Source organism: Spodoptera frugiperda, chromosome 18, assembly GCF_023101765.2.
Source record: "Spodoptera frugiperda isolate SF20-4 chromosome 18, AGI-APGP_CSIRO_Sfru_2.0, whole genome shotgun sequence".
Classification (NCBI taxonomy): Eukaryota; Metazoa; Arthropoda; class Insecta; order Lepidoptera; family Noctuidae; genus Spodoptera; species Spodoptera frugiperda.
In genome coordinates, this window is record NC_064229.1 from 7594603 (window position 1) to 7619997 (window position 25395).

The following is a 25395-nucleotide window of genomic DNA, read 5'->3' on the forward strand; positions in this document are numbered from 1 at the left end:
GATCTAAAATTTCATGTTCTTATACAAAATTACCTTGCCTCAGAATCAAAAATGATTGATTTGGATTAAAGTGGTGTTGTTACAGAAATGAAATATCTTCTCTGTTTATATGAAACTGATTTATTTCTTAAAGTCCCAGTTGATACCTTGAAAGGGCTTGGAGAAAGTTCGGCAGTTCTTTCGACAATCGGCTCTCATTGTGTTCCGATCCAGATTTGTGTTGGAGCATCAATCTTTTGCTTTGAACTGTTTTACTCTTATTGTTAGAAAGTGCTATGTTAAATCTTTTTCTGTCACTTTAAAGATTTCTATTTTATTTCCTTAACGTAAATTCTATCTGATGCTTTTGTACATAGGCCACAATTTATTATATTACTCGTTGATTAATCGAACATAACAGAATCAGTGTTAATACTAACAACAATGTCTTATTGTTCTTTATATTTATTTACTACTTTTTTAATGCGTCTGACCTCAATTTCTAGATATTAAGCTGTCATTAAAAATGCATAAACTTTCTGTTTCATATGTCAATAGCCATGAGAAGCTGAGTGACTGGTATTAACAATAATGCTTGCTGTCTTTATATCCCTACGTAACGAACAGATTTGTTTTAATATAAAACAGATCTGTACGAGCCCTTCTCTCACCAATCAACAGATCAAACTCACGTAACAATTATATTTGTTGAGAAATATGACAATCTAAAGAATGATTTTAGTCAAAATGATGGCAAAGATAACAATGGTACTGTATTAGATAATCGTTTGTGTTGTGATCGCATCATTATTACCTCAGACCAACTGTGAGAGGATGCAAATTACGAAACTGCCAAAATACCATATTCCCATAATATATTTTCATTTCACAAATTAATTCTTATTCAAACGTTTATTGCAACAATTGATAATAGAATTGACAAAAGAGCTAATCAGAAACATTCAATTGGTAAAGTCATTATAATTTGTATTGAAGATTTGAAGATTTGGATGGTCATCGTTTGCCCCGGAGATGTTTCCGGCAACCAACACAATATGTATCGTATTGAGAGAAAGCCGTCCAACTGATTGCCAATTACGCTTTTCTCTTTCACACAATTCCACGCGACATTCTCGAGTACTTTTTATAATGATTTTTACGAGATTTCCTCTCCGGATATGTTGTTTAATGTCTGTCCATATTCGTTAAAATGGAAGATGTTAGGGAAAATGCTATTAGACGAATGTGTTTAAACATTGAATACTTAACACTCTTTGTGGACAGGAACAAAAGTTTGTTTTTAATTTTGATGATCTGTTTTAAGATATTTGATCTTGGTATTGTTTATTGTTCTAGTTCCAGTCTATTGTCGTTGTCTGTTGCGATATTATAAATGTATATTGATTGCATTTGATCCATTTCAGTTTATTACTCGTAATGATTATTAATTTCTCGATATTGTATTGTGTATTCAATTTATTTGGCAAATGCATTTATTGTATTGCTATCTACTTCCTATTCTTTTTTTCGGCAATCGCCTAAATACAATTCCTTGTAAGTAATGTCGAATACGTATTAATGCTATCTAGGCGAAGTTTGTCATTCCACACGTAGACGAAACTAATATTGATAAATGTTTATCATTTCTGGTATTACGTAACTCAATTCGCAAAGCAATCGTTCCAATAATAACATTTTTTTCTATGACTATGTCCATTTATTATATTTGTATTGTTATTACAAATGTTTCATAACTTTGCTTTCTGGTTCATTTCGATTTATATTTATTTTCCTCGAAACCTAGTTTGTTATTTACCTCTTTGTTCACATGATTAATGCCATTAAGAGCATTAGTTACGATGATCTAACTCCAGTGAGCACCTCTATTTATGACGTGTTATTCGATCAATAACTATAGGAGATCTCTTTAGATAGCAGATGCGAATTGAGGTCAGTGCGTACATGTGCATGCAATAAGCAAAAATCGTGAGTTGCTCCTCTCAAGATTTTACCAATATTGAATCGTATCTTATCTGAATTTAAAAGTATATTTTGAATCGACGTACATAGTTTGTGTTCTCAATTTCAAAATATACCTTCACTGTGGCCTTGAACTGTTGAACTATTACTGCATCTATCAGAGAAGCAACGTGTTAATTATATCCAGACTTCCGAGAATCCCTGGTCACTCATCGCCTTGTTTCCGTTCAAAGTAGTTCGAACAAAGTTTGTCTCGTGCCTCTCGTTCCGCTCGAACGCGTTCCGATAACAAAAATAGAAGTTCAAACCGATCTAACATTCGACAAGAAAAAAGTCCTGCCAAATACACAAAAAAAGTAATCGCCCCATTCCTCTCTGGCTAATGCTCGGAAACTATTCACGTCGCTGTAAAGTTTATCCTGCGATAAGACTCGAACAACGTTTGACTGGAGGCCGTCTCGTTCTCGCCTGACGGATCCGTCGATAGTGAGGGAGACAGAGAGGTAGGGCGCACTCCGCGTGGCCGTTGATGTTTAGTTTGAAACGGAACGGAACAGTTTGCGAGTCGCCGGCTCTGCGCTCGGCCGACTGACGCAGGCAGTTCGTTGCGCTCAACTCGGAGAATTTATTTTAACACACTTTTTGAACTGTTTTTATAACCTAACGTTTAGACAAGTGCCTTATTGTTAATGGATGTGATAGTGAATGCATGTAACCAATGCGAACGACTAAAAACAAATGAAAAGTAACATCGTGTGAATTTTCTGAGACGTCTTGAGTTTTGTGTCCTTTTGGTATAAAATTTTGCAGTAATTATGCTATGGATTAAGTTTATATTTCATTGTTAACTGTATTTTGTTGGAGCACGTTTCTGCCCGTATATTGGCACGAGCCTTTAATAATAATAGTGCACCGAAACCAGTTTGCGAGTGCGGTTCGGCTGTGGTTATCCTGACTTATATGCGGGCGTCTTTCTCGTGAACGAATTTCGACGCATCTATAGGTATTCTTTCGAAGGTTAAGACTTCTGTTAATTTCTTACGTCATCATTATATTTTTCCATTTGTTTTTTGTGATGTCAATAAATTGTTATCGTTGGAAAAATGTAATCAGTCGCGTTACTTTTGCTTATCATAATCTAGTTAGATATCATTTATTGCTTGCATCTTTGGCTAATCCGTCCAATTGCTAGACTGATTCACCTTGACCGTATATACGAGGTGCATTCAGACTTTCTGTTTTAAGGTTACTAGAATCCTGCGCACACCTTGTAAAGCATTGCTCGTTGCGTTAATTAACATATCTAGCCGGTCACTAACTGGCATTTGAGCGTAGACTGTTTGGTGACTAATTTAGTCGGCGGTTATTAATACTTGATTAATAACAACTGACTCGTGCACTGTTCATCATTGTTACTCATTACTGGAGTATTAGCAAGAGTCGGCACTTCAAATAACAGCATGTGGAAATCCGTTACCGCATAAAGTAATTGTTTATCTTGCACAAACCGTCCCATCATGACCAAAGTTAACAGTAAATTACAATCTCCATTTATAAACACTAGTTAATCACAGTTAACTGCACATAACTAATGTAAACATGTTGTCATGTGTGGGCAGTCTTACTGGCGCCATTAATTTACAGCGAAATTTACTAATTGCATCTGTAATATTACCTTTTGTTCGCTTATAAGTCTCTTTATTTGTCATCGTGTAATAAATTCATAGCAATCGTGCATTGAATTTTGTTATTTTTCTGCGAGTTCCACGCTTCGCTTCTCTCTTATACGTGACTTCATTCGCTGCATTTTTTGCACTTCGTCTGCATGAATTCTCTTATCTAACAGAAACTTACAATCTAGTTTCAAATTACCTAATTCATCTGTAGAAACTATATAGTTTTTGTCTATTTTCGATTACAATTCCACTGGTTCAATTCTGACACTTCCTGTGACTCACGGAGTATGTATCGAAGCTGCGAGTACCATCAGTTACGCAACCTGAAGGTGGCAAGTCTCCAACTTGTCACGCGGAAATTTATTGCTTCCATGAAAGAAAGCGAAAATTGGGGATCGGTGAACGTCACCTATGGTACTTGTGGCTGCCACTGACGTGCGACTTCAGTCTGCGATGGTGAAGGCTAAACGTCTACGAAGTTCAGTTTGGCGGTCGTCTTAATGTAGTTTGAAAATAAAAATACACCCACAACTATATTTCGTGAGCAGACCTTGACTGTTTTAAAACTTTGTTTGCATGAAGCTGATAGACTCCTTTAATTGTATCTGAGACTCGCGACTGGTTGCTAACTAGTGAAATTGAATAATACGTCATTAAATAGACAACTGGCGTTGATGACTCACCTCGAATTGAAAGCCACAGTTTCAAGTGTTTAATTTTCTGCTTTGTTAACCGAACGTTGACTTTCGACTGTTATGACACTTGCCAATTATTTCGCATAGAAACATTTTGCCTCCATTGTGCATTTTCTTATTTTATCATTTCTCGACTTAATTGCCAGTTTTATTACTCAGAGCTTTAAAATTAACTGGGTCGTCTACTTTTTATGAGTTGTTTGCGGTGTTTTTCGCCTGTTGTCTCGATTTCATTGCACTTTATTTTTTGTTTTCATTTTATTCTAAAGTTACTGCAGCTCAAAGTTATGATTTCTCTTTTATCCGTGAATATTTTTGATCGCTTAGAAACAGTACCGTCGTTGCGGCTTGTTTATGTCCTATTGTTGGTAAATTAACTTTCAAAAACATTGCTCATAAAGTAACCGGGGTGACAGCTTGTTGTGTTAATTCTATTAACATTACTTAGGCTTTATGTCTGAGACAAAAGGTTCAATTTAAAATGCATGTCGTGTAAAGACGCCCGCATCTTTGCTTTTTTCTCCTTTTTTAGACTGTTAAGGATGATGTCCGTTAATGTAGTTTCGATAAAAATGTTTTACGGCATTGGAATGTCTCGTGTCTATTGAATTTTATCCAACTAACATTTTTACGGTTTCTCTGCATGTGAGGAACTAGTTTGTTCAATATTTTATACCAAAAGGACCGTTAAATCTGTTTTTAGACGAACAATCGAAATACCAGTGACCTGTTCAAGTGCTCTTATAAACGAAGTACAAATATATTTTCGAAGTATTTATGTCTCTGAGGAGTTGCGTATGATTATCTATTGGATCTGTACCTTCATCATTGGGACCACGACACTGGAAGGAGCATTTCGCGTTTAGTGAGATGATACAAACTATTAGGTAAGTTTTACATCTATATCATGGCTCCGAAATGGACAACCACCTGTTGCTTCCAGATCAGGAGCAAAGTTTTAAATGTGTTTTTAGTATTGGTTTTAATGTTATCTTGAATATTTTTTTTTATTTTAACCTTACCGGACTTAACTGTTACCGGAATGTCACGTGTACTTCCGAAGTTAAAACAAATATTTGCTCCAAACGGGAAGCGAGGACGATGCCACACCTTAGCTGACTATAGCCATTAAGGGACTACTTTTACTGTGCCATTAAAATTTAGGACCAAGTAAATAGCGACCAGGTCGCTTCCAACCGACCAATCTGGAAGTCATTGGGGGAAGCCTATGTTTGATTGTGGAAGCCTTGTGGTATGTGTAATTAGATGATGAGATAGGTCTAATTATAACAAATAAACGCATGAAAGGCTACAAATTTTAAATCTCAGTAGATAATATCAAATTTAACGAACACAATACAACATGCATAGGTAATCAGTGGTAACATCCATCAAATATATAATTTATTCTACGTGTGCATGTGTGGCTCTTTTATGGTACTTTCTTTGACACGCCTTATGAAATGATTGCCCTAAAATGGAGTGCCCATCTGTTAGCGATAGCCGATGAACTGATTGACAGCTGACGTTTATCTTCATGATAAACTTTCCAATAAGATTTTACAGCTGTCTAAGAATATGTGATTTTATTCAAATTTAATGATGATGTCCAAGATTTTAATGTAGAAATCGTTTTTAGAAAGATAAACATAGATGAAGAAAACGGTTTGAAAGAAAAGAAAGAAACGCTTTAAGCTATATATGAAATTGTATTTGAACTGAGTAATAAATGAATTGAGCACGGTACGCCTAATAACACACATTTTGAACCAACGACTAATAAATCTTTACTCAATAGATCTACAAGCCTATAAAAACAAAAGTATTTAATTTTAAAGTTAACCAAAATAGTTATTAAGGGCAACGATACCATTAAACAATTTAAAAGAGAATACAGATTAACGACCGCAATTATGTAGTAAATTTTAACGATTATTCGATTCTCCCTTTTACTTAATCGATTATTTTAGTAGTTCATTAGCAGGAACAAAATTGCGATTCAAACTTTACTCCTAATCTATTCGTGCTCAATTCAAACGATTGATTCAATGATCTCTTAACCTTGTATTGATTTATGCATGATATTTTAACTATTGTGATTTATAGGAAAACAAGCTATAAGATCACATGGAGCAGCTAAATCTCTTAATCTATTTGGAAATACAATTTGCATACGACATTTTCAGATTTCTGCATTTCCAATATCCACATTAAAATCTTAAAATAATCCTACTCTTGCCTAAACCTTTTATTTCAGAAATATTAAAGTATTTTAAGCATATTAAATTACCTACTATTAGAAATTGTTTGTTATGTAAATAATAATCCATCAATTTGATAGAATTGGACATTACTATTGAGTTATCCCTTTATGGGGATAATGCTGTCTTCAAGCATCTTTAATAGGTTTTGTCTAGACGGCATAAATTACTAGAGGCTACTATAATACCTAGTGTTAGGTTTCATCAATAAATCTACGATTTCCTTGTTAGTTTAGTGGGTGAGGTCAACAAAGGTTCGATCTCCAGGACAGACAAATATGGAAAGAATGAATTGTTTTTCTATTATTTGTTTGAAATTTACAAATGTATCTATCTATATTTAAGCAAAACCCAAAATTGATGAAATCGTAAAGGGGTTTAAAGATCACTTCAACAAAATATCAGATGAAATAACATATTCATGCAAAAGTTAGTGTTTTGTGGCAATTAACACTCAGACAGACGCATTAATTAATGCTAATGAGACTGAACTTGGCCGTGTCTCAAATCTCATTAACATTATGCGAGCAAAACTAGAATTCGTTCTTATTTAGTAAAACAGATTTTAGGAGAAAACCTCGCATTTGTTCTTTTTTACCTGAATATAGTTTGATTACTATTTCTTCTAGTGTTACTTCTTTATCAATATTGATATGTGTTCCATCTTCTATTTGATTAACAAAAGTAATTATTGTTTAAATTTCTGCTACCGTAACACTGATTGCTAACAAATGATGCATGACAATAATTTTAATGAAAATCTTGCGTAGTCTCACGATAACACGACTATCCTCAGATTCATTGCAACGAAGAAAGTCGAAGACGAATTTCTTTATTAAATTAAATGGAACGAAATGAATGTTAAACTAATTGGTGTAAATATTTGGGTGACCTCAACCTAAGTCCGGCTGTTTGATTTGGATCTAACGTGTCCAAGGTAAAAGAGAAAATCAAAACACAACTCTATGTACTTTTAAAAACGTTTGATTTTTCTTTTTACTCTGACATCGAATGCTTGAAATTAGTACTTTCAAAACTATCTCTTGGTACAATATTGTATTCCTAATTTTTATTATTGCGATATTTGTGAATATGTGCTTCTGTTCAGATCCGGCCTGTTGCAACAATCTGTTCACGCCCCAATTCTTCGACTATTTCGTTGTTACTTATTTTGTTTTCTTTTAAAATCCATTTTGTACTTTTTTTACATTTTAATTCACCTCTTGTTTGTTCAATTGGCCTTTTAAGAGCTGAGTGATAGGTTATGGTTATAACTACTTACTTTCAAATTAAACGGTTGAAACGAATGCGTGAGTTTGTGATATAACCGTTTTAGTTAAACGTGTGTTGGTATTGCGCTATTTTCGAATCAGTGAATTAATTTGATGCATTGATCTATGTGTTAACCGTTGCGACATAGATCTGATCGATCCAATTTCAAAGTTTCTGAGGTTGGTGACCGGAAAAGATCCTGATTGGTGATAGACTGTCTTTTAAATTTTTAATTACTATTTTATCATTTACTTATTGGTTATTAACGAGACGTAACACGCAGCGCTCGGTTGTTAAATAGATACAGATAAACTGGCAGATAATGAGGCATACGCAAAAGTGAATGCAGAATTGCGGAAATCTATGTACCCTTCGTAGATAAACCAAGTCTTCTCATCATTTCTGTTCACCGCACACAATTCGTGGAAGCGATTGAGTCACCCACACAGCGGTTATGATCTACCCGCGAACTAAAAAGCGTATAACAATGCGAACCGAAAGCGGCATCACTCTAAATGTAATCTGAATGTACCGCTATGCTGTTGCAGTCAGTTGTTAACAAGACTAGGTCAGTTTTTGTCGAATGTGCCACTGATGGCTTTCAGACCATTCTGATGGTCACACTTTTCGTCGGTCAACTTCATTTGATGCCCATTTGTAATTTTTTGCCATGTTGAAAGGTACGCTTAGTCGTGAGTTGCGAGTTTAATAGTTATGAACACGAATTATAATGGAAATGCTGATGATTTCTTTGGAAGTAAGCCTGAATATTTCGTTTTAATGAGTGTGGTATAAATTTCAGACAATAGCTTTTACATTTTACACCATTAGAGTTAGTTTAAACGACTATTTGTTCTCGCTACAAACTTGACACAATGCAATGTAATGCATCTACGACACGCGACATAGTCTTAAAGTAAGCTAACGTTCTGACCCAGGTCTGAGAGCTATGCAACAACATTTTCTACATCATTAAAATCCCGCTAGTAACAGATTTGTTTTTATTTCTCTTTCTTTTTAAATCTTTCTTTCATATTTTTCTTTGCGTCACGTCGATCGATTCCAACAAAGTTGTTGACTTGACACGTTGTTCGACATTTCAAGTTTTTCTTCCAACAGTTTGTAGAACACTGTCACTCAGGCCTTTGATTCCGATACATTTTCTTTTTGCTACCGTTGGAACCCAAATCTGTCCAGTTTTTGCGATTGATTTAGAAATTGACTTAATCGAAGTGGATCAGAAAATGGTCTACATAAGAAAGATTTCACAAATAAGTATGTAGAAGATGAAAAAGTCAGCACTTAAGAATTACCACTGAAATGAAGTCGGCCTGGACAAATTTTTATACAATCTCTTCAAGTTCATTTACCTTTGCTTTCCGATTATCCAGTATCACCAATTTCTCCACGCTCTTTTGACACGGTACAGTACTGAAATTCCTATACATCAATGACGCAGGTTCAGAGATTACAATATGCGATTGGTTACCGGTCGATACGAGCATTGTCGTAACCTATTTACCTCGTTTGACTGAGCCTAGGTATTGTTAGTACCAGTTGTAACTTAGTCGTAGAATAACACTTGCATATCTAGGTCTTTGATTTCCATATCGTGATTTAAATGATTGCTTAATAGGGTTACCGTTTTTGTATTATGTATTGTATTATATTTGAATATGTTAAATGTTTTGTGGCAGTCATTGTCTATTTCTGCTTCTGGCATTTTAGATTTGTTTTCTTATATTTTTACATCATAAAGATTACCATAAACTTAGCCACCTCCTTATCTTTTACCTGTTAAATTACTACATTATCATCTAAGTTCACCTGAATGAATTGATGATGAATTGTAGAAAAGAATGTATCTTTTCCACAATTCATCTTTATTACTTCCAAAACTTTTTCTAATACAAATAAATAATATTATCTATTTCTCTATTTCGCTAATTATAAGCCGTTTGTTTTGTTTAGGTTTCTTTATCTGTGGCTACCTCATTGCTTATCTTTGAGCTATAACTTCTAATCTAACAATAACAGTTATTACTATTTTTATTTCTTTTCGAACTAACTTCGCTAAATTAGTAATTTTTTACATAGCTGGAACATAATTATCAGCTTCATAGCTTCAGTCCCTAAAATAATCAATATTTGGCTTTATTACCTACTGTACCAGTGTCCCACTTTCATTATTGACTCTGGCGATATTATTTTTTTCACATGCCACCTTCAATTTCGTCATGTAACGGTCAGCTATCTTTTCCCATGTTTGTTGTGATAGTAATGAGCAAACATGGTGTTTGTTTGAGCGGTAGACCGAATCACTCCTTATCATATTCAAACATTGGCGCCGTGGACTAAATCTGACAGACAAACGGAAGACTAACAATTTTTATGATATAAATATGGGTTGTTTCTAAGATTAGGTTGTTTGTAAAGTCAATGTGCTCTTGTTTGTAAATGTAGATAAAATTAATTGTAATTTTAGTGAGAATTAAGCGGTTTTGTTTACAAAACTATTTGGTACTTACAGCGAAGTAGTGTTGTGCGAAATTGATCTCTACGTTATTCCTAATTTCATTTACTTTATTTCTTTTTATTTACAAACTTACAATGTCTAATTTCGTTTGACAATCTACTAAGACATTAACATCAACTTCAGTATTAATATCTTCCATGATCTCACACACCGTCTCTATGCACAAAATATAACGTGTCGTCGCCTATATCAGTACATTACGGTCCGTCTATTTCTTGCATCTTGCCAGTGAATACACAGCTGACTAATCTCCATGATTCAGAACAGAGATTTTCACAAATAACAGGGTTAAGTTCACACAGCCTTCTATTTTTACCTTGGATAGATTGCGTGACTACTAAAGTCGGTTAACATTAATTAAGGTTTGCGGTGCAGCGTTTACAATCGTAATACTTATTGCACCCAGATTAAAGATCGAAAGAATAAAGTCTAGTCTTTTATCACAGTCGACGTGAATTGAGGAAATGCAGCAGTTTTGTTGAGTGTTTCTATATAGGTTGCCTAGATTTAGAACTCGTTAGTGGGTTAGACTCACGCACTCGTGCGCAACTGAATTGGAATTCCAGGATATGGGTTTTATAAATAATCATGTGTGTCGATTCCATTTTAGTGTCTAGTTTGAAACTAAGTAAAGTAACTGACTGATTTTGAAACAGATAGATTAGAATCTGTTAGAAAATCTTTGTGTACATGCTTCGTCATTCCAGTAGAAAATCTTCGTGTGTGATGTGTGCATTTTCCGTTACAAATACTCGAGTACATTGAACGGTAAAGTTTGCTAGTAAACATGACTATATAATGAGCAAACCTTACTAAAAATCACGTAGGATTCTCATTAACAACGATTCTTTGAGTAGTTAAAGGGCTTTTGAGGTACGCTAACATTTTACCATCGTCCGTCTTCGGTTTGAATGCTTCAAACTTTATATTAATGTGGTAACAAAGCGTAGGAGTGTATTGTTTAGTACTACAAAGCTATCATTTGTGAAGCAACCTCTGCCTTTCCCTTTGTTTTGGCCTCTGCGTGATGCCCAATAATTTGGTTCATTGTGATCAACATTTTTCCCTTCCTAGATATAATGCTACTATCTCATGTTAACCATCATTTAAGCATTCAGTGATGTTATGTGAATCGTTAAAGTTATTAATGTCAACCATTGCTTAAAATAGAACTGAACTTCCAAAACTGTCTAATTTTGTTCAACAATTTTAATCTTCTGAATCCATATCATCAATTTAGTTGCCTTTTCAGTCGCTAATAATATAAGACTATCATCGTTCATTATCATTCCAACCATTTAGGTGTTTAAATGCCGTGGACAGGACGTCCGAAGGTGGGACCGTTCGTCTATTTTCGTCGCGATGGGCTTACATAAATCTATCTATCGGTTCAGTAGCTAATAGTGTAGCAGCGACAACTTGATAGCTTCCTCTGCTATTAAACTGGCCTGTCCATGCTTCCTGCTAGAACATACCAGCATTTTGTTGAAGTTTCCTGCAAAATGTGTGTATGATAATGAATTGCAAGTGATTTGTTCATGTTTGATACCATCTACGTGTTGTAGTGATTTACTTGTAACGTAAGTGTTAGAAACTTCTCCAACTTACATAACACAATATTGACCGCAGCGATGATTAAAAAAATCTTTTGTCTGCTAATTGTGTAGTACAATCTCAATGGGTGGGCACTTACTCCCCAATCTAAAAAGTAATGCATTAAGTGATGTATTCAATCTGACATCCGTTGCACATTGCGGTCACGTAACAATCACAATAAAACGTTTATTACGAAACATCACAAAAGTTTCGACCAAGGTAATGGAAATGAAAGAACTGTGTGAACCGATTCAGTAGTGGAAGGAACATGTACTTAAATACAACAGAAACTCGGTCTAGACGTATTTTACAGTCTAAGTGAACTTATCTCTGAGCTATCAGGAGAAACTGCTTGTTCTAGTGTCAGGAGAATAGGCGAGACGATTTGTCTTACGAAGCCACAGAATATGTCGAAACCTCGCCGATAAGAGCTACAATACACGGGACTTTAATGTCCTTGTTAAATGTATCGGACAACACTCCAGTGAGGAAATTGTTTGCGTAAGAAGTTGAATGTCGTAACGAAAGGGAAAATGAAAATCTGAATACAGCTGTAGGCGTTTTGTGACAGGATAGCAGTATTTTATTAAACAGCTTAGAAGTTACACCAGTAGAAACGGTCCGCGATTTATGTTCTCTGATGATTAAACCATGAAGATATTAATGAATTTCCTTTATAACAAACATATCTTAGAAGTAATTACAATAATTTATAAACATGCACTCACAGTAATGTTCAATGATCACTTTGAAATATTGCACACGATGTATCAGAAAATTAAATCAAAATTACTACCGGATTCCTGGAATCAAGTAAGAAAATACAAGTTGCCGACCAAAGAACATGTAAACGATGAAAATTGATAAGTGCAGTAAATGCGTACGTAACTATCTGTCCGACTGCTCATAAATCCGTAACTAGTAATTTGATCAGAAATTTCCAAGTGTTTTCTCTGAAATCGCTAACAAAATAATGACTAGGCAAACGTTGGCCCCTAACACTTTACCCAGCTCTCTCCGTGCCTGAATTTTATTAAATCTGGAGTTATAGTGCCCTCTCGGCGACTTGAAATGAGCTCAATAGATAGAGATAAGCAGATTGCAGGGACTCTGACAGGGAGTGATGAAGGACTTTCATTACTTTATGTAATTTGCAGAGAAGCTGTTGGTTTAAGATAAACGGCCGAGAAATGGCAGGGTAGCTGCAATTTGTCTTCGACGCGTAGTGATAAATATTTTTCATCGGTTTCATCTGCAAGTGCAGCTACTGCGATCCAAGATTTATACTTGAATATTTTAGTATTGGTCATAAAGACATTTTGTTCATACGAGTAAACGTTGCTTTGCGTCATAACGTATGATATTATAGCCTATTCAAATTGATTACTCATGCTAGCAAAGGTGGTTGTTTCACAAGTCTAATTACTAGTCCTTTGATGATCAACCGAAATGATTTCCTAGATTTATAGTATTTTGCACCTAATACGGACGTCCGTGGGTAGTGCTAAACCTCGAGGCCTCAACATTTTGAAAGTGCAGTGTAGGCTCACAAACTGATCGTGTTCCCTATATTTCAATACAATTAAATCAATCAATATTGTTGCTCAAACCAATATATCAGCCGTGCGTATTGAAAAGGAAATGTCAGTATTTGATTACGTTTGGCTAATTGCTGATAATTCAGGTTAATGCTTTTAAAACAGTGCATGTGGGATTGATTACATAAATAACAATGCGGTATCGTTGTCCAGTTGATAATGTTATAATGTGTTGTGTATTGCAAAAACTGTTCGCTAATTAGGTCTTGAAATACTAAATTGAAGAGAGCAAACATTTTGGGGAAACTTTACAACAAAATTACCTCAAGATCTTTGTCTTTGTTTTCATCTTGTTTGCCTATGGAACATCAAACTCAATAATAATATCTACCACTATCATTACGCACTACGCTTAGTATTTTCTTGATAAACTCGTTAGGCACGAAGCTCCTACCTAGCTCTTTAACCCGCAATAAAATTACGTAACCTATAGAAACACCCTCTTCCTCATCCAGCAGATATTGTTAATTTTAATTAATCTTTTGACAGCTAATTCTCATGCACGTCACACGATTTCTACATCAGTCTAATTAAAGTGTTATCCGATAACATTTGAATGGGATGGAGTCTCATACATGGCCATTCAGGCTGTATGTAATACCTAATTAGCAGCTTGATTCAATGGATCGTTTAATGGTAGTGTGGGATGTGCCTTTGTTTAATGTGCTTTGTGCAAATTTCTATGAGCTTAGATTTAAGACCTTAGATTAGGGGGATACATAAAAATATGCTTATTTTCCCTTACACTTAACTCGAGATGAAACTCCAAATGCGAAAATTGTAAACAAAATTAGACTGTTTAGTCTAAAACTAAAACTTCGTAAGTACTTGAAAGTTTTACTTCTCTTTTTAGGATCATTAGGTCAATGAGGTAGTTCATCTCATTACAAATGACGCTGGTGTTGATTGCAGCGTTTCTCTTTTCTAAACTATCCATTAAGATTCCGTTTGCCAAAATTCCTTGAAACTTTTCTAGGATTAATTTGCCTCTGAGTTCGGTAGTTAATTGCTTGATTCCGTTTGATGAATATTCATATATTTGTGAGATCTCTACTGATTGCGGTCTTAATTAATCGATATGTTCAAATGCGCAAATCGTTTTTAGTTTCGCACCACCTTTAAGAAATTAAATGCTTAATCATCGTTTTCTAAAATTAAAGCCTATGCTTTCATCTTGTTTCGCTACCGTATTGCCGTTTGTTTTAATTGCTTCGTGTTTTACACTTTCATTATCTATTTCTACGATTATTGCTTCTTTGACTGCTACTCGTGAATATCAGTTATCATTAAGAGATTTCTACCAAAACTTTATATCATTGAGTATGTGGTATACCCAAATTCATTTCTTTCTATAACTTCTACTACCAAGAGGTAAATGCCAGTACATTTTATGTCTGTCTATATTTTATGTCAGCTTGTCTGCCAATATTTTCCCAGGTAATTTGGTGTCCTCTATGTTGGAAAACAAAAGTGTATCAGCAGGTTGATGTGCCGCTGGTCGGTGGGAAGTGGGTTACTTAATGATAGTCGTGCTTTTCGCTAACAAGTCGCATCTATTACACTTTATAGCTAATGCGATACTGTTAGGTGATGGGGGACTTTTTCTCGATTAGATTTTTCTTCTATTACCACGTGCATATGTGATATTATGATTGTGTTTAAAGAACCTTTGACAGTAAACATTTGAAAGTCAATTCTTCTAAACTTTCGTGTTGATTGCAATGAAGATACATTCGAATCTCATATACGGATTAGATATATGAGATTAACCTCGTGCGCATTACTATTTGTCAATTTTATAGTCAAACTTACATCTTAATACCGCCTCCATGATCCTATGAACTTTACCTCCATACATTTTCACTTTCAAGGTACAAGTTTCTCACATTAAATTTTGTCTAATAATCATGTGTACAAAGACTAACGGGCTAATTAATCTAAGGAGACGTTCGAAAGCGACTCCGTGTAGCTTTCAAATGATGGCTTGCTGTGCATGCGATTAGATTTCCAATCGGACCGTTTGATGCCCTAACCTAGCCTTTAATGTGTGTATTTGTTATTTATTACTCTCTTACTTAACTATCATGTTTATCGGACGGTATTTTAATTGTGGGAAATAATGTTCAGTCGTGTTGCATGGATACGTGGTTGTAACTTGTATTCTCAGTCTCTGCAGTGTCCTCTATGGCTTCATTGTTTTTGTCTTATGTTTAAGTAGTAGCGTTATGTTGACATTTATTTGATTTCCTCTATTGAAATGCATTACCCCACTATTATTTAAGTTAGATAACAATTGATGAGTAACATTTCAAGTTACCAGTTCTAGTTTCAATTTCAGATAGGTAAGTGAAAGGATTTGGGAAAAGATTGTTCAATTGTTTTCGAAACAATTTCACAGTTCATGCAATTTCTACCTAAGACTGCAGTTCCATTTCATAAGTGTCAAAAACTTAAATCTTCCGTGCAGTAAATCTATTAAGGCTTCGCTTATAAATATAGAATTTTCTTTTGATGTTTCTTAATGGCGTTGTATCCGGTTTGGAAGCAAATCAAATCGGCTTAAACAAAATGTTCTCGAAATAAATCTGGCGACAAACAGTCTATTGTAGCTGTGTCGACAAAAAACTTATGTTTTTTTTATCGATATGGACATAAAGTAGGTAATTGATTGTAGTAGGCATATTGTGTCCATATCACGTTTTGAATTAAGTTGTTTTTTCCTATTGTGACCTGTTTGACTCTCAATTTAGTAGTGCCCAATTTAATTGTTTATTGCAATGTCACCATCTTACATTAAAATTTGCTTTTTGATATTATAAAACACTATAGCAATGCCAGTGGCGTGTTGTAATAAAGGTTTACATATAGCAGTGAATGGAAACCAAATGATAATGTAGATGCTGATCCAAATACGTACCAATGATTTTTATTTAATTTGCAATATTTTCGTAATTTTAGAATTAATCATTAATCAAATCAGTTCAGTTAATCTCAGTGAAGCAGATAAAAAAACAAAATTGAAATGTAAAGCCATGCCATGAAGTGTGAATGTCGTAATAGATATTTGACGTTAGGTTATCGACCTATTTGTCAACTATCTCCCAACATGGCCCAGTAGAATCGACTAGGCTACGCTTGGAAAACATTTGGCTATGCACCGCCACGGCTGAGACGTTCACTGTCACTTTGTCAACTTGTGGTGCAAGTGAGAAGATGAGAGCGGGGAAGATTGATGATAGAGTTTTTATAGAGAAAAATTAGAAAATATGGAGTTAATTGGTCAATTATAAGGTCTATGCAATGAGACGATGAGGCAAAAGTATATTAGACATGTAGATTTTCTTGTCTTTTCAAGTAAAAAATAAAACTGTTCTGTATATAAGTGTGAGCATAATTTTAATATATTTCTTTATTGCTAGCTATTATATGTTGTTAGCAAACACTCATTGAATCATAATATTTTCCTTATGAATTTCTATGACGTAAATAATTTGTCATGAACTCATAATGTCCGTATATGGCTTTGGCTATAGGTACCTAACAATTTTATACTAATTTATGACCATGAAAACCGCATAATTATTAATAAATCCTTTACTGAAAATTGCATGTACCTAAATAGAATCTTTCTCTTTTACTGGACTTCGCTTCATATCTCGTAAGATGCTAACCGGCTCGAAAATCAGGAGTAGGAACGGGGTGATTTTTAGTCAGTCTTCAGGCTCTGATACTCTCTTTCACCTCGCCCAAGGCAGGAAAAGTCATTGGATGACTTTCTCCCTCAAAAAAAGATACTGGCATAAAGTTTTTTATTGTGTGTTACTTCTTTGAGGTTGTAATTGTCAATGGGCGGAGCTAACTGATTACTTACTATTGGATGATGCATTTACTCATTTGCCACTATCATATATATAAAACCACAAACGAAAATAGAACAATTACACAATCCGTGCAGAAATAAATACATACCCATTTTGGTCATTAATCTCCCGCTTTCGCTCATAACTTGTATAGAAATAACTCAAAAAGCGTTGTCTAAATTAGCCGTCACTCAAAATGGTTCTTTTATAACGCGACCCTAAAAAGTTTAGTTAATTACTAGACCAAAGGTTAGACTAATAATAGTTTTGTTAACTTTTGTCATTAAGATCTTCATTTTGAGAAATTATGACGTAAATGCCCTTTAGTTTAGTTTTAATTGATTTCGTTGTTCAAAATTGAATTGGAAGTGACTAGTGATCAATTCTGTTGATGGTTTTACATCGAGAATATGTCAGGGTTGACAGTAATTTGTTGGCTTTAGTTATATAGACTACACCGCATATTACTTAATATTGAATTAGAAGTAAATATACAAGTTTTCTATTTTACTGTTATTTGGAAAAAAATAAATAAAAGTCAATGGGTTGTATGTTCCATTTACTTAATTATATTAGTGTTATATTGACATGTTATTAATGATTTGTTATTTTTGTTTCAGGTAAGCGTCAGTCAGACATAAATACATATTTCTGAAACTGTAAGTATTTTCGTGTACCATAAAAATCGTACTTGTCATTAATAATGGTTTGACATCACGGTAATATTACCAACGGTAGAAACAGTATTTTATTTTATCGTAAATAACAATTTTTACGGTCTATAAACTATGAGTTTGCATGCCGCGTCCACACATTAGGACTAATCGGTAACCGACATCGCCGCTCCCTTTGTCTACACCATGCATTATCGCATTGAAAAAAACGCAAAATTGTTCTTTCGTTACGCAGTTCAATTTGAGGTTAATTGATAGGTGTGAACGTTGATAAAAATCAAATAATTACATAGCTATTGACTGTTTTCCAAACATTAGGCATAAAAATTCAGATTTCGAAATGCATCTATTTAATCTGTGGTAGTGACTGAATGACAGCTTTGTGACCACAGATTAAATCTATACTAATATTATAAAGCTGAAGAGTTTGTTTGTTTGTTTGTTTGTTTGTTTGAACGCGCTAATCTCCGGAACTACTGGTTCGATTAGAATAATTCTTTTTGTGTTGGATAGCGCATTTATCGAGGAAGGTTATAGGCTATAAAACATCACGCTACTATCAATAGGAACCGAGCAGAGCGGGTAAAACCTCGCAGAAGCAGCTAGTACATATACAAAATAAATGTCAACTGTTCCAAAAAGTTCGTAATTTGAATATAAACCTTTTCAAACTTCACATTACACCAATCTTGTGTACACATTTCATCAACACATACACAAATTCCGAGGAACAAGTTTCAAAACAATTGAAAGTCAAGTGGTTCGATACGTTTTTAATCAGATGACAGAGCGTTATATGGTACATAAACAATCGAGAGATCTCGTTTCTTGCATCTTAAGTTCTCACGCACCCGTGGGAAGGACAGGATAGGGCATTGAGTAGGTGAGCTACAGAAGGCTAATGGTAAACTCCGAGAGTTCATAATATACGAAAAATTGTTATATAGAAGAATTAATACGGATTTTGGTCTTGTTTTGTTTTTGAAGTGGTTTTAGAAAAAAAAAACTATAGTAATGATTTTTTACTACCGATTTCAAATAAAATTACTTTCTAAATGAGATCTTTTTGAATGATTTCTTAATTTCTTAAAAAGTAAGTATCTGACTAACCGCCTTACTCAGAGTCATTTAATGCATACCTAACCCAGTCCTTAACGATTGTTTACGGAAAAAATCGATTTTAAGAATAGTTTAAGTAATCACGTATCTGAGTGTGGCAGTAAGATTTTTAAACAAGCGTCAGTTCTTCTGTTTATTTTCCTACGTTATGGAACTTCGTAAACGATACACATTACACACACAACTGTTACAAATATTGACAGAAGTGCACATGGAAGGAAGCTTGTGTTTACTCCCATCCCAACAAGGATAGACGATAATTGTTTAATAGAAAAAGAAATGCTTTTCATTAAGAAAGCCCTTAGATCGATCGATATCTTAAATGTGAACAGTTAGTGTAAGTACATGATTGGACAAGTTTAAAAAACATTTAGAAAGCATTTAACGTTTAACAACACAAATCAACAAGTACCCTGACTGATGACTGCACGGTTGGTGCGGTGGTGCAACTGGCTAGATAGCGGGTTCGATCCTCGCACGGACCAACTCTTTGTGTGATCCACAAATTGTTGCTTCGGGTCATAATTATGAGTATGTTAACTTGTATGTTTGTAAACGCACCCACGACACAAGAAGAAATCCTAGTGTGTAAAAAAAATACATGCTTACACGTCCAAAACAATTTATTTTCACCTTTTACAATACTGTAACAAATATCAGAAACAAATCATTCAAATCTCCAGCTCGTTACAGTTGTAACAAGAACAACAATGTAAACAAATGCCACATTTGGTTTAATGAGGAGTTTCAGGAAGCGAGGGAGGGGCTGGAATCGAACACGTGTCCCTACGCTTCCGTCCCTGTGTTTATACCAAGATAGTTTAGGTTTGAAGTTGTTTGTACTTGCTTTCCTATTTCTTTTTTTATTGGGAGTGATTGTAGTTTTAGTCTGTTCAGAAGTGGTTTTTAATATTGTTTTATCGTTTAAATTACATGATCTACAACACACTTACCAAGAATGAAGATTATAGGAAACCTTTTTTTTATGTAAAGGTGGCATGTTATGCATTATAAGACACCCAACTAGTTGATGATGTTGCTTAAACTTCTGCTGAATACAGCTTATTATTACAACTGTGAAGCAAGTACAAAGAGGAGATGCCATAAAGTGATTATGCACTGTGACAATATGGGCCCTGCCCAATGATATTATAAGTAAAAATGTGTAAATAGGTTATAAGCGCTCAGAAAGTAACACATTAAAATGTGAACAATTGGTAACGTGTTTGTAGTATGAGACTGCATGTTGGAACACAGAAAGGGGCGTGGTTTGTAACGTTCCGCGCTAGCTGTAAAGTGTCACGCATTATGTTAAAGGGACACATTTATGACATATCTTCTTTATATGTGCTCCAAGGTTTCAACTCATATTACTCTGCTCTCCTTAAATTGGCGTCTTTATGCTATTACATCCATTTTTTTGCCCATAAACTCCCTTCTGTTAATTAAGAGTTAAACCCCTCACCCGCATGTGAACATAAAATGTTTAATTTTACTTACAATTAAAAGAGAAACATAATAAATAATAATAACACTTGTATAAACCTATTCAAAGAGAATAATGGTCCTATATTTAATACTCCATCTAGTTTTCGAGAATGATTGGCTACAAAATCGAATCCATGGGAAAAATGCCCTCAAATATTAACGGACTTATATAACGTTAAACCGTTTCACTTCCACATAAGAAGCTCATCATTCTAATTCATAGAAATTAACTAAATGATGACAGTAATCGATTAAACTATCCTTTATTTAATAATCTATTATTACATACACATGCGAACGAATGAAAGTTTTCCCTTTCATTCGAATACAGTCAATAAACCAATCAGTTTAATAACTACCACAGATTATTGATTTCTAGTTTAAATACAGTTTTTAAATATCATATGGTCTTTCTAATTTAATACTACCTAAATGCGGAAACGGCTAATGGCTGATTTCCTCTCGATTATCGAATAAACATGTAATACTCAATTACAAATGATGTAATCCACATGTGTGGAAGATTATGTTTTTATTTATTAGTTTTCTAGCACATTCCTAATTAGGTTTTGGTTATTTATGTTGTGTTAATGTTTGTGATTGCTGCAATCGCGAATGCACTTTCAGTTCTGTGTGTGGATCTCATTAGAACTGATCGTCTGTTTACATACATATTATTCGAATGAATTTGTCTCTTATAATATATCTACGTAGTTTAGAATGATACTTGTGTGTTTATTAGTTAAGCTTAATATTTAATTATTCGGAGTAGTAAAAGTGGGTTCACCTTTAAATCAACATATAAATGTATTTGTTATTTCATTCTTTGATCATTCTAATCTTTCTTTAGAATATGAATATAATTCTCTACAGATTGGGTATTGGGTTATCCGAATTGGATGTTACAATGAATGAACAAGCCGACTAGAATGCTACTGCAAACAATTTTAACGATTGTCAATTGTTATGCCGCTTGCAAACATAAACAGCGGATATCATAATGTGATTTGAGACAGCGGAAAGCGACAAGGTTGTTTAAATTACTAACCTATAGTTGATGTAACAAAAATAATAATCAATGTTAGACTTGGATTTATTTCGTTGCGGTATCCAAGACAGTCATTCATGTCCCTGGGACGCGCCGGACTTCAATGTTCCGGTGTTTTCATGGTTGTATCTAATGTAGATCCTGGCTTACAGGAGTTGCAGCGGTTTAGGAAGGTAGCGGCAGGCTTGTCTCATACAAAAAATGTTAGAATAAAAATGGTAACGAATAGATAAGTAGGGAATTTGCTGTTCACCATTCTTCAAAGTCGAGCGAAAAGAAAGATAGATACACTTTTTTGTTGTAATAAAGAAGAGTTGTAATAAAAAAAATGTTTTTGATCCTTCGAATCGCGCCTTCCATCCTAAACGAAATGTAATTTTTCCACAAAATCCCACTTCTAACTGGGTTTTTCCATTCGTCATGGTGTAACTGGGTTTATGGTGTGATGTTAGCCTCGCCACGCCTTGCCCTGTAGTATCAACTTTTAGTGTACCTGTGGCCATAGCCTCGCCCTTTACGACATTGGAATAAAAGCATAATTAGTTTTGTTAAACGATTGGGTTTTTTTGTGTAAATGTGGATTTAAAATTGTATTATATTATAGTGGAGTTGCTCATTAAAAATTAAAGTTGACTAAGTTTGGGTAGCGACTTACCGCCGTACTCAGAGTCATATATTGGTTACTTAACCCAGTCCTTAGCAATTGTTTTCAATACAAAATTGCTACTACGGAATCATTTAAGTAATCATAAAATGTTTCTAAGTGCGGCAACAAGTTTAGTTAGTTAAGTCTTTGACTGCCAATAGAAAACTGTTAAAGGCAAATCCTCCGCTAACGTCACCACGGCGTTCAATGTGTTAACGTAGTTTAGTTTTAATGATTGTTTCCACCATAATATTGTTACGTCTATAGCTACCATAACCTTTTGTTTTGTCAGAGAAACTTCATATTACTGTTACTGTTATGGAATATTGTCAAAAATCCGAAAATTCGTGTCAAGCACAGATTCGCGTGCATACGAGACATTTTGGTAATTTGGTACCATCGTTCATATTTGACCTATTCTCTTGTACCTCGCACATCAATGTACACGAATACATCAAAAATCTTTGATAGATTCTCAACTTTATTACATAGTGATATGGTACAAAGTAATTTGACAGATTGGTATATGTTGATCTGCTGGTGTACAGTATGTTGGTTGCCGTGGAAACACAAATAAAGGTTTGGGAGTTCGATATTTGTTCGACAGTTTGTTTGACGGAGCTACGGTACTAATCGTATCCCATGCTTTTTGTGTTATAATGAAAATAAGATAAACACTCGTTTTCGTTAGCATGGGAAATTATCATGATTCTATGTGGATATGGGAATTTCTCTCGTTTAAATGTTTTTGACAAACATTACGTGTAGTGCTTACAATTTAAAATCTCACGAAAGACGTTCCAGTTTTGGGAATAATACTTGAGTTTGTCCTCTTGTTTAAAATCATGTCATATGCATGTTCATGTGAAATTGTATGAATGTAAACGCATCCACGACACAAGGGAAAATCCTAGTGTGAAGCAAATTTTAATAAAAAAATTAAAAATAAATATTACCTCAAAACAACAGCAACAGCAATGAAATCAATACTTTGTTTGAAAGTCATACACCTGAGAATCTATAATATATCAATACGTGATGCAAAAACTTTCGACCCCTTTTTACGAAAATTGCGCGGACGTAGGAGCGTAAAATTTGGTACACTTATAGTATATGTGTAGGAGAAGTCCAAAACGCTAATATTTTTCAAAAATAATGCTTTTAAAGTACATTAAATCAATAAATAAAACATTACACACACTACCATGCATAGTATCGTATTTGACAAAACGTCAAAATTGACAGGCATTGCGATGATATTCTCACGTCTCATATGAAAAGAGGTTTCTCATTGAAGGAGGTTTGGTCATTCATGATGCGCCGGAATATATTAATTTGAATTTTACAAAACGAATAGCTAAATTAATAAAAATTATCCTTGAACGTATGTTAAGTGGTATTGTAAATTAAATCGTATATGGTCGAATTTCGACCACTAGGCGACCACTAGTAACTTATTAATAAGCGTTTAAAATATTATAATAAAATGAATGGAATATGGAATATTGTCGGATTTATAACAATTACTTACTCTGAAAAAGGTTTTAATCATGTACAGTCTGTTGAGTTACGTTTAGTATTTGTCAAGAATTTACTGTGCATAATTATTACATCTTGTTTTTTCCTCATTATAATTTTATTTGTAAATGGTTTCCCACTAACGTAGGTACTAGGTAGTGACAGCGACCATGAGTTTTACAATTTAAAGCCATGGGATTTGTCACAGTCCCAATGGTAATCGAAGGCCACCATTGAATTTGTCGTGCAAGGTAATTTTATGACACCATGAATGAATCTAACGATCTTGTTTAAGTTATCGAAACTAATTTGAATTTAAAATACGTGAGAATTGAATCTCTCGCTGGGGAAACTACGTTTCATTTCCATTAATGTCTTTGAAGCTGTTCTTACCTACTTATCTATTGATACTTCAACAAAAAGAAATCGAATAAAAAATAATTTATTTAAAAGAATAAAATTGTACTTATTTTTTTAAAATGTCATCACGTTCACTTTGACATAAACGCGTTCCATTTTTGAAATGCAATCGCCGCCATTTCTTTTTCCTCATTCTCAGATTGATTGAGCCATTGAACTCGAAAATTGGAAAATATAGTGGTGAAACACTATTGAATAACAATCATGAAACCTCGCGCTTTCTTTAACCGAAGAATTGCTAATAAAATCCAGCATTACTCGGAACTAGCCTCAACAACCACATTGTTGTTGGCTGGCTATAAATTCCATTTTGAAAAACCACGATTTACCGTCATCCATTTTGAATTGCGCGGTCATTGACCCCGTGTTAATCATGAACAAGAGACGAGTAGTGAGATTTATATGGCGATTTCAATTCTACGGCCTTGTAGTACGGTGGCCGACAAATTACAATCATATCAAATTATAGCGGGACCCTATTTATGCATGTTACTTGAGATACGACCTTAAAAATGAAGCTATAGGGACGAAAATCGCTTTTTTACTTTTAGACAGACTAAACGGCGTGGTCTGCTTATAATTTTTCATTTCTTGAGCTGTTGCAATATTTTGCAAGCTGTTAGTTTTATGATAATGTTATTTGAACGCTATGAAATGAAATGTGTATCAATCTGTAGTAATTTTGAAATCTTACTTTGTAACGAATGCAGATAAAATTCACTAAAGCAAGTAATGTATGAAAAGGCTTTACCTTTTTATCAGCTATAAAATATTATATTCTACATGGTACGTAATTCAATACATATAAATTAATATAATTACAGGAAAACCAATTCGAATTAATGCAGTATTTTATCGCCTACAAAAATCTATTCGCTTAGCATAAATTCTTGGGAATGATTAATTACTTCTAATTACTAATTACTAATATCAAATTACTAATTTATTCTGATTCGTCCGATGCACTATCTAACGATTAATGAAAATGGCTAATAAATTACTGTACAAAAGAACAATATGAATTGGAAT

At 34.2% G+C, this 25395-nt stretch overlaps 1 protein-coding gene across 6 annotated transcripts in view; it reads left to right on the forward strand.

Moving 5' to 3' along the window:
• LOC118278077 (klarsicht protein) overlaps positions 1-25395 on the forward strand; it is a 309718-nt gene that overhangs the window by 172111 nt on the left and 112212 nt on the right. The gene's annotated exons all lie outside the window — the stretch shown is intronic.